This window comes from Mus pahari, chromosome 6 (genome assembly GCF_900095145.1).
Source record: "Mus pahari chromosome 6, PAHARI_EIJ_v1.1, whole genome shotgun sequence".
Lineage (NCBI taxonomy): Eukaryota > Metazoa > Chordata > Mammalia > Rodentia > Muridae > Mus > Mus pahari.
This window is the reverse complement of record NC_034595.1, coordinates 35,936,768-35,946,970: the sequence shown is the minus strand read 5'-3', so window position 1 is coordinate 35,946,970 and position 10,203 is coordinate 35,936,768.

Here is a 10,203-nt window from a genome sequence, read left to right as displayed (position 1 = left end):
GTGTGTGTGTGTGTGTGTGTGTGTGTGTGTGTGTGTGTGTGTGTGTGTATTTCTCTTTCTCTTCCTTTATGAGAGAGAAAGAAAGAGAACATAAAGTTGGATAGGAAGAACCTAGGAGGAGTTGGGAGAAGGAGAAAATATTATCAAAATATATAGTATGACAAAAATTTTAAAAAGTAGCTGGAGGGAGATTATTAGATCTGTTCTGGATTCTCTGAGCTCAAGGTTCACACAGGCTATCCAGACAACAAATGTGCTCTCCTCCACTAAAGAGCAGGGCTCCAAGTCAGACTTGAAAGTTGCCAGTCTTGAGCTCTAGGAACTCAATAAGCTGTAGTCTGTGAGATCATTCAGGAAGACTGGATGATGAACCAGGCAGACAGCCATGCAGCCCTTGGAGCCCCTGCTTAAGAGCGGGCTGTAAGAGAAGAACCACCCAAGGAGCCTGTAAGGAAAGGAGAGGGCTGGGGAGAAAGGAAGCAAGACAGCTAGGAAACAAATTAAGGTGAGAAGGGCCTCACTGTGACAAACAGAGGGAAAAAGAGTGTGCCCATTGGCTCTGACTATCTGACAATCTGTGCCACCGCTCTGACAGAATACCATTAGTGCAGTGGTGATGGAGAAAGACCATCCTACTGGAAGCTCCTAGAACCTCACCTAACCACTGCTTTGGGCATGATTCACCAGCCTGGGTCAAGGAAGCTTCCGTGAAATCTCCATCATACAGATCCAGAATCCCATGTCCCTCTCTGTTGCTATTTTCAGCGTCCATCTCTGTGTTATGAGTCTCCCAAAGAGATTCTTCTGTCTACATTCTGCCCAACTTTGTGAGTAAAACTATCTGGTGTAGGGAGAGAAAGCTGGGTTCAAATCTGTTCTGTGCTTCTTTGAGCTATCTATAGATGATGACCAAGATGCCATGCAAAACAGGCTCGCGAGAGCTTTGCTGTACAGGTTGAAGAGACTCATTCTCTTGGTGGGCTCAAGTTATCTTGGACCTTTAGAACAGTACGGGGAAGGACACTTGCTCTTACCTAAGCTTTGCTGAGAATGGTCTTTAGAGGCCTGAAAAGCAGGAGGACATGAGGTTAACTGGAGTTTCCAGAGATAGGAAAGAGTCACCAAAACCAGCTATTGCCATTGGTTTGAACTGGGCCCTGACTCATTGTGGCTACTGCTGCAGTCAACACTTTCTTTGGTCTCCCCAAACTCCAGAATACCTCAGTAGATACATCAGGGATCATTGGTGACCCTTGCCACCTGGTATGTGCTCACTAGACAGCCCATGCCAGAGTTTCTGATTTCTACAGTTCTGATATGGGTGGTGCCAGTCTCTAGAATTGTCTGAGACACTTTTGATTGTCACAGCACAGGAAGGGGGGTCCCATCAACCCGTAATGGCTAACAGCTGGCTAAACCTCCTATAATTCACCAGACAGTCCTTCAATAAGGAACTACTTCTGACTAAGCATCAGAGATGCTGAGACCAAGCAGTCAGTCTTCCTGGCAGCATTGAGACCCAATGCCCGAAATGGCCTCCCTTCCTTCCTTGTCTCCTTCCCAGGGTTCTGCTGGGCCTCTCCTGGGATTGTTCCTTAATGAGCCACTTGTGCTCAAATTATTATCTCTGTCTGTGCTTCTCAGAAGATGGAAAAGTCAAATACACTTTCTCCATTGTTACAAACAAAATGTGAAGCCCAAGTGCACATGACACAAGCCTGTCCTCATGAGACACCCGCACTGGGCTCTATGCCCAATCCTCTTTTTCTTTTGAGGACTTCCATTAAGTTTCTCGGACTAACCTTGAGCGTGTAGTCCTCCTGCTTCTGCCACTCTAGTGACTGAGAGGGGCTCGTGGGATACATTATAATCAATGCTGAATAGAGCAGAAACCAAATCTGGAGAGAGTGACCCCATCCTGTGTCCCGAGGTGATTATGAAACCCCAGGCTGGAAGCAATGAGTAGGCTCTGAGAAGACACTGCCCCGGATTCAAACCTCCAGACCCAGAACCCTGTTGGTTTTCTTTTTCCCCCATCCCAATGAGAGACTTCCAAGGCAGACAGGGACGTGCAAAACAAACAAATAGAAACCATTACAGAGCATTGACAGGGTCCCTAAGTCCCAGGGTAGCTCCTCTCTGTCACTTCCACTTCATCGTGGTGGCACAGAACTAAGTGGCTGCACATGGGTGGAGTGTGAAGGGAAGTTTCTGTTGGTGTCGCAGCCAGAGGTTTGCATCTGCTTACAGTTCCAGGATGTATCACTCCTGAGAACTTCCCCTGACGTGCTCAGAGAAACAAAAAGGAAGAGGAAAGAAAGAAAAGGTATTAAATTGCTGGCTATATTTGATCTATATATTTTTTTTCTCCTGGGTTTTTTCATTATATCCACTCTGACATGCCATTAAAAAGAAAACCCTACGTATACAAGCAGTAGATTTTAAAAAAGAAAGAAGAAAAAAACTTAATATATTGAACAACCCAACATATACAGTTCGAAAGCAGTAACCAGATCCCCTGCTCTGGCGGGCTGTAAACTGGGCTAGGGAGGAACGTTGTTTTTCTTTTGGTCATCCTGCCAAGTTAGAAAGGAAGCTGGAGATTAGAGCGAAATATTTAAATCAAAAAATGAATCCTTCAATGAAAGTCGCTTGATCCCCTTCCTTTCCAGCCCTGCTTTCCATCCCCCTGTTGGAAGCATATTTCTCTATGAAAAGAAGTGGTGCATTGTAGAATAGAAGGACTGGAAGGGAGACAGCCCAGTGGGGAGGCACATGCATCTCATCCTTTTAAAAGTGAGAGATGAATGACCTAAGGTCTTTCCCCAATCAAATGCTTTTTCTGTACATTCTCAGGATAAATGGCACCATTTCCCCTGGGGAGCAATAAGCAACAGGCTCTCCTCCTTTCTCTCTCTGGGTGTAGCCATCCTAACCAAGTAGCTACACCCTAGAACCTGGATCAGCATGGGTAGAATGGACGGATCTACGTGCCAGGGCCATACAATATTCTTCAAAACTCAAGCAAGACCTTGGCTCTTTCTAATGGTGCCATCGTAAGAGGCAGTGTTTTGGTTTCTTGAAATCATCCTCGGATTCACCTAAGAGAAGCCTTGATGACTTAGGTAATACAAGTGTAATTAGAGAAAGGTTCCAAGAAAGGAGAAGGCAGGGACAGAGACACATCTGATATCCAGCCATTTATGACCCCAGGCCCTATTTATTGGAAGCATAGTTCAAAAACATATGGGAGCAAAACTCAGCCCAACATAACTCAGGAAGAACACTGGCGAGCAGAGCAGGGAGAGAGAGAGAGAGAGGCTGTCATCCTCAGGACTGGCCACACTGCTACATCAGTACCGACTTGTGTCTGTGACTTGTTGACTGGCCACACTGCTACGTCAGTACTGACTTCTGTCTGTGAGGGCTTTGAAAAACCAATTTACTGATGCTTTTATGACATCCTAAACAAATGCTAGCAATGTGGTACCAAGAACAGTCATGAATTAACTACAGGGCCATGCAAGATATAGAAACTAAAAAACCACATTGATGGTGTTCATAATCATATGGGAGTGTAGAACAATGGTTTCATTCTCCAGTGGCAAGAAGGACTTGCCTTTCACATTTGCATGCTTAGGTATAAAAGTTGTAAAGCCCAATGTGTACCTCATCTTTATCTCCAATCTCTCTAGCTTCTAGCTTCACTCTTCCGTGGTCTCAACACGTCTGGAAGCAGATCTTGGATCAAAAGTGAGCTGGGCCATCACCCTTCCATTTTCCTAGTATAACGCTCACCCGACACCTGCGCAAGCAACCCGAAAACCCCCTGGTGTAGTAGGAGGTTTTTAATAGGGGAAAAGCACAGCAGCATCAAGCGGTCCTTGCCAAGCTCACCGCGGGACACCCACCAGTGGGCACATTTTCTGTGATAGACTTTGCTCACTTGTAGTGTGACTGTAGCGGAAGGAAGCCTCCCATTTTTACCTGGTGAATGTGAGGGCGAATGTGTATTAGAAATGCTGAAGGGACTCCTCGTCTATGGTCACCTTCCTGGGAAGCTTTTGTTCTTAGGGCTCACAACCCATCAGCGTCACTTTGAGAGCTGTAGAGCTGTAGAGCTGTAGTACAGTTCTCTGTACATCGGTCACCTACCTGTGTTATAGCTCTTGGTGACAGCCACACAATGATCTCTCCTGAATTTGACTCAGTCCAAAGGACCGAGCTCCGTGATCTCCAGATTGCCTCAATTAATTTTCCCTGAAAGCAGTTACAGTTCTGATAGATCAACTGACTTGCTCAGGGCTTCTTGGAGGTCAAGAGCCTGCACCCTTCAGTACCACTACCCAGGGAGGCCTGCCCAGAACCACCCCATGCTCCATGGCCTACCAAGCTGTCATACAGTTTGATAGCGCCTTGGCTCCAGGCCCACACAGGCCTTTCTCTTTCCTGCCCCATCCCCAGTCTCCTTGCTCCCGTTGCATATTTTCCAGCCTGTGATGGGCTCGACCCAGGCTGTGACTCTAATTCACTGGAGTCCGCCTCCTGCCGGGTCACTGTCCCAAAGACATAACCTGGATCCTTCCAGTTTCCAGAAAGGCTCCCTCCTCCCAAACTTCCTGAGTGCACCTGGGACACTCAACTGTTTCTTCAGCCACTCACAGCAATCTCAGCTCTATCTGGCATTAAATAAGATGCAGAAAGGTTTTTGAAGACCCATATTTCCATACCAGTGCATCTCCAAAATGGCTTCAAATGTACATTTTTATTTTTATTCAATCTCATTCAAAATGATCTCCTTCCAAGCCCAAATTGCCCCATGCATTTCTCCCTCTGTCCACGAAGAGTGAAAGTGTGTCAACTTTGCCTGAAAAAATCTGGGTTTGCGGTATGGTATGTGTTCTAGAATATGTAGCAAATATTGTACCTCAGTAATAAACTTTCTCACCCAGAAAACCACCAATATGGAAATTTTAATGAGACTTGGTTTTTTTGTTTTGTTATCTTTTGTTTTGTTTTGTTTTGTTTTGTTATCTTTTGTTTTGTTTTGTTGTTTTGTTTTGTTTGAGACAAGTCTTTGTATCTGACTGGCTTAGAACTCAACTAAGAAGTCATTTTTGAGGCTGAGCATACTAGCCCAAGACTGTACTCCTAGGAGTTGAGACAAAAGTGGAAGGATCAGTTCACCGCCTGACTCAACTACATAGTAAGTTCTAATCCAGACGGACTACAAAGAGACCCTGTTCGATAAAACAACAAAAAAAGAGAAGAAACAGGAAGAGGAGGAGAAGCAGTCATTTTCATTTTAAAAGCCAAACATCATCCTATTTAACTAAGTCAAGCCTAGCTTTCTGGGCTTAAATCATATGCACTAAAGTCACTCAGTCCCTTAGCCTGATATTTCCAGTCTACTCCATAACGCTCCTTCTCTTCTACCAGTATTTCTAGACACAGGGTTTGTTTTTTTTTTCTTCTATCTTCTAGAGTATCTTAGATGGCTTATTTATGCATCCCCCCCCCCGAAGATCTTCTCACTGCACCAAGAATACCTCCCTGTTCTCCCTGACCTAGTTGGCAAAATTCAACTGGCACAATCCCCCACGTCACCCACAAACTGTCCTGAACAGTACAGCATACACCCCTACGACCCCCTTCCTCTTCACACCTGTGGCAAGCCCAGTGGTCACTCACTTTGTGCCTCCTCCTGACCCTGCCAGTGTCTGCTGAGGAAGGACTCAGTATCTCCCTAGTATTTTGATGTTTGTGCTCCATTCTACCTGTGTGCCTCAAAGCTGGCCGCTCATACGGAACCCACTCATTAAAACTGCGACACTTTGATTTCACCCACCAACACTTGCCCAGAAAAAAATATCCTCATGCATAAGGCAGCAGCAGGATTAGAGAAGTTCATCCCTGGCAAATATTGTTGGTGGCTAAAAAGGCAAGAGTCTTTCTTTTCCTCAGTCTCAACAGAAACTGCTGCTTGAGGGTGTGTTTAGGGTACAGAAGTAGAGAGAGGCTTGTTAATTTTAAAGCCACATAGCATGTTTGGCTAAGACTGTGACTCCATTTGTGTATTTCAACCACGTAAAATACACCCTGGGATTTTTGGACTGAGAAAAATAGCCATATAAGGAGAAAACACGGCATTCCCTATAGCCGCTCTTGTAAAACACTCCATGATTTAACCCTCTGCTCGGACAGATCCAAGCTCCTGCACTTCACAACTGCAAACAATCAGATTCTTGGGAGGAACACTGCCTGTGACCTGCATCACTGCGCACAAAGATCACAAACAAACCCTGACAGGTCACATTCGGGGCAGCTTGACCGTCCAAAGCCCCGCAGACACTGGCTCCCTCAGCCACGGGCCATTCTGAAACAGGCACCAAGACAACTCGGAGGCCTCGTTAATTCTCTCCTTTAAGAACACAGGATTTGGGGGTCTGTCTCCATCTTCTAGGTGACAGGTCATCAATCTGCAGAATTCCTCCATGAGGGGGGTGCAGGAGGAGGAAAGGGGACTTCAGGAGCAGCAGCCAAAGGCAGAATTGGGCCAACTGCTGGCTACCTCCAGCTCTGTACCCATGGCCTGCACGTACTATGTGCACCTGGCCAACAGGGGCTCTGGGCTGTGCAGAGGAAGGGTTGCAGAGCAAAGAGCTGGCGGCTGCCTCTCGGGCCTGCTGACTTTATCTTGGTTGCTACTCCCAACACTTCCGCTATACAGTTCCCTTGATGGCGAGATGTTGAGGTTTCAAGAGGTTCTCAGAGGTACAAAGAGGTTCTGAGAGGTTCCAATGTCCCTCACATGTAACAGATGATCTATAATGGGGAAAACATGGCAGATAGTGCCCATTTCCTTCTGTCACCTAGTCTAATCTTTCTGATGGTAAAACGACTTCACTCAAACACCCTCAGAAGCACATGCACACCCAAGAAGGAAGAAAATGGTGTCCAGCTGGAAATAGTATTTCCCAACTCCCATGCTGCTCAGCGCCAGAGTGGCCATGTGACTAATTTCCAAGCAGCGAAAGTGATGTGTGCAAATTCTAGGTCAGATGTTATAAAAGAAAGCAGCTGTTTGTCCTTCCCTTGCACAGGCTGGATGCAGATGTGAAAAGCACCATGAGATAAGCTCTCCGGGCTGATGGCGCAGAATGGAAGGAAGCCTGCCGGCTTTATGGAGCAGTGCCACCTACCTGCCAGGTGCCGCAGGCCTGCCAGGAAAAGCTCCCCACAGAGGAATAAACAATCTCATCTCCACAGTGGCATTTCTCAGTGTCTTCGTGACAGCAGTTTAGCCTGTGTCCTAACTAATGCATGTGACTTTCTGCTGCCTCAGCTAGGCACCAAATCTTGAGGCTGTGCTAGCTCACACTAATTTAAAAAGCAGAAGAGGGAAAAAAAATCGTAGCTGAGTTATCTAAGAGTCAGCAGTATTCCCAGGCTCAGATCACCCCTCCCAGAGTCCTTGATGGGTGAGAGTGAAGGTCACAGAGTCCAGCTCCCTCCCCTATAGAAGGGTGTCCTGAGGAAAGTCTACTTTCACAGACCAAAGCCAGGAACAAAGGTTCCTGCCTCCTGCTGGAACCAGAAACACTTTGTAGACAATTGCCATTGTCATTCATAAACTCACATTTTCAAAGTATCTTCCTCAATGATTTCTTTTTAAAAACGTGTTACCTCACTGAGGCTGAGATGTTAAAGCATGAAGTGTGGCTGCAATCTGAGGCGTCCTCCCTTGATTCTGGACACTCTTTGTGCTCTGACACAATTAGGTTGGTACAAAGTTAACTGTGGTTTTCACATTGTTGAAATTTGTCATTCAATACTGGGATAGGTTTTTAGTAGATGTAGTTGTGTTATGTGTAACTTTAACGCACATTTCTTGCTTTGTGTATTTGGCTGGTGGCTCATTACTTTGCTGTTTATTCTGTATTCATTTGATACGATGGAAATGGTGTTAGACAAAAAAAAAAAAAAAAAAAAGCAAATTTCAGTGATTCTCTCATTCCAGTTCAAAATGGGTTGTAAAGCACAGAGGCAGTTCACAGTGTCAACAACGCATTTGATCCAGGAATACCTCAGGAGCACGAAGTCTTGAACAGAGAGGAGAGTCTTCAGAATATGAAAGGCAAAGACCGACCAACTCAGAGCAGCCTTGAAGCTGATTCTCTTCTATCTACAGGAGAAATCTCAGAAGAACCCAACATGGACCATTAACTGCTCATTCAGCATTTACAGCAAACCGGAAAGGAGAAAAGGCTTGGTAATCGAGTGTCGTGAGCAGACCCCAAAATAAAAAGTTGCCATATCTAACTTCTCTTTTAAGGAACATTTCTGGACTGATTTGACATACTTTTTATGAAAATCAGTGATGACTGGCTCTATAGTTAGGTGGAAACGTAGCCCCAGGGCATTTCCCAAAGCCAAACATGCACCAGCAAAGGTGGCCACAGTCACTGCTTGGTGATCTGTGTCTGGGCTGATTCTCTACAGCAGGTTGCAATCCTTTCACAGGGGTCACATATCAGGCATCCTGCATATCAAATATTTACATTATGACTCATAACAGTAGCAAAATTACAGTTATGAAGTAGCAATGAAGTAATTTTTTGGTTGGAGGTCACCACAGCATGAAGAACAGTATTAAAGGCTGAGAACCAATGGTCTATAGTTTTTGGAATCAACTGCAAAGCCATTGCATCTGAGAAGTGCACTCAGCGAGTGCATGTGTTGCAGGTAAATGGCAGTGGGCAGCAGGGGAGGACCCAATTGCTCTCCATGACAGTTCCCAGTCTTACGTCCAACAACCAGAGCTTCAAATGTTGAATGAAGTACACTATGAAATTTGGCTGCACCCACCAAGGTCACCTGTCTCTCACTGACGAACATTCTCCAAGAATCTAAGCTTTTTATTTTTATTTTTTTTAGGAAAAAAAAAATGCTTCCATAAACAGGAGGATACAGAAAATGTTTTGATGACTTCATCAAATCCTGAAGTGTGGATTTTGATGCCAGAGGAATAAACATATCATATCATATCCCATGGGCAAAATTGTGTTGGTTGTGCTGATTCCTGTTTTGATGAATAAAGATGTGTATGAACTTAGTTATAAAGACTTAAAATTATCATCCAAAACCATAGTTCCTTTTGTACAAACATAATGGTTTATATTAGATTTTTTAAAAGTAATCTTTAGCCCTGGTTATGAATTTGACCTTATATCTGGTATAAATGTAACTGTATTCGGCCTTTCTGCTTCTGTTCTTTTTTTGTCCTTATGTTTTAGCCAAATCTCTAATAAATCCAATGGATTTTAACTTCTCATGCATCTTAACTTAGCCCGTTTTAACATGCTTAGGATTTATTTGTATGGCCTTATCTGGTGCTGACCTCTCCATGTGAGCTTTTCTTTATTTTTTCCAAACTTATAATAAACTAATCATGCTTACTTTATTTCATCTTCCCTGGTTCTATTAATTGGTAATTAATACCTAATTTGTGCATTAGTGAATACACACATTTCTAGACACTGCCCTCCTAGTTTGAACACACATCTTGACTTTGAAAGTCTCCATCTCTTCACCTAGAATTTGTCAGAATGCCAGTCCCCACTCATCTTTCTGACATAGGTTTGGTACCTAATTTCTCACTCCACTTTTGATATCCTTAAAATTTGTTAACATTACCATTACTTTCTATAGGTAAATCTTGTTCAGATTTAATTTCCCTTCTTATATCTCATTCTTTTCATTTTGATTTAATTTTCTTCTACTTGAAATACATACTTTAGTAATTTTTTCCTGGGAGTCTTTATGAAACCAAAACTTGGTTGTTGTTGTTGTTGTTGTTGCTGTTGTTGTTGTCTTGTTGTGGAGCTGGATATAGAATTGAAGGTTTGGCATTTGTTGTTAATAACATTTTGGGCATATCATCTTACTACCTTTGGGATTCTGTTGCTACTATTGAAACATGTTCCTCCTTTCTAATCATATTTCATAAAGAGAATTTTTCTCTATTGTTTTAAGAAGTTTTTAGCTTTATGGTTTTCTAACTTTATTATAATGGATTTAAAGCTTAAATTTGTATTTATTCAGTTCATGGCTTGCCATAATTTCTAAATATGATCACTTTTATCTTTCAGTAGTTATAAAATTACCACTTTTCCTCTTTGACTTCTGCCTTCTGTTCTCTGT